Source organism: Triticum aestivum, chromosome 1A (assembly GCF_018294505.1).
Source record: "Triticum aestivum cultivar Chinese Spring chromosome 1A, IWGSC CS RefSeq v2.1, whole genome shotgun sequence".
Classification (NCBI taxonomy): Eukaryota; Viridiplantae; Streptophyta; class Magnoliopsida; order Poales; family Poaceae; genus Triticum; species Triticum aestivum.
In genome coordinates, this window is record NC_057794.1 from 4,388,172 (window position 1) to 4,389,579 (window position 1,408).

Here is a 1,408-nt window from a genome sequence, read left to right on the forward strand (position 1 = left end):
CTAATCCACTCATATGGATGGTATAGATGACAAATGGCCTATTATTTCACGCTTTGTCAGTTCAGCTTGCATTGAGTAACATCGTATCAGGCAGGCCAGATACATGCACGCCATGTGTGCCCCCACCTAAACCGTGTCAATCCCGCACCCCCTTCTTATCCTTTTGGTTCAACATCGGTACCGAGCATGAAACGACCACTAAAAGTGGTTTGGTGGTCAAAACCAGCTGTGTTAGGGGAAGAGTGGGTCATCTGTCGTCGACACCTAACATCAGCGGCCTGGAACACGACAAAAGAAAATCCAGAGACGACGCAAGAGGGGAGAACAGAACGGACAATAGAACTTCTTGTCTCCAAGGATCGATCTGGCGACTGAATAGGAGGACGCCACTCATACGCTAATCCACTCATATGGATGGTATAGATGACAAATGGCCTATTATTTCACGCTTTGTCAGTTCAGCTTGCATGGAGTAACATCGTATCAGGCAGGCCAGATACATGCACGCCATGTGTGCCCCCACCTAAACCGTGTCAATCCCACACCCCCTTCTTATCCTTTTGGTTCGACATCGGTACCGAGCATGAAACGACCATTAAAAGTGGTTTGGTGGTCAAAACCAGCTGTGTTAGGGGAAGAGTGGGTTATCTGTCGTCGACACCTAACATCAGCGGCCTGGAACACGACAAAAGAAAATCCAGAGACGACGCAAGAGGGGAGAACAGAACGGACAATAGAACTTCTTGTCTCCAAGGATCGATCTGGCGACTGAATAGGAGGACGCCACTCATACGCTAATCCACTCATATGGATGGTATAGATGACAAATGGCCTATTATTTCACGCTTTGTCAGTTCAGCTTGCATGGAGTAACATCATATCAGGCAGGCCAGATACATGCATGCCATGTGTGCCCCCACCTAAACCGTGTCAATCCCGCACCCCCTCCTTATCCTTTTGGTTCGACATCGGTTCCTGATTCGTCTCCAACGTATCTATAATTTTTGATTGCTCCATGCTATATTATCTACTATTTTGGACATTATTGGGCTTTATTATCCACTTTTATATTATTTTTGGGACTAACCTATTAACCGAAGACCCAGCCCAGAATTGATGTTTTTTGCCTGTTTTAGGGTTTCGAAGAAATGGAATATCAAACAGAGTCCAAATGGAATGAAACCTTTGGGAACGTGATTTTCTCAACAGATAAGACTCTGGAGACTTGGACCCTACGCCAAGGCATGTAACAGGAGGCCACGAGGTAGGAGGCGCGCCCCCCACCCTCGTGGGCCCCTGTTGCTCCACCGACGTACATCTTCCTCATATATATATCCACGTACCCCCTAACAATCAGAACATGAGCCAAAACCCTAATTCCACCGCCGTAACTTTCTGTATCCATGAG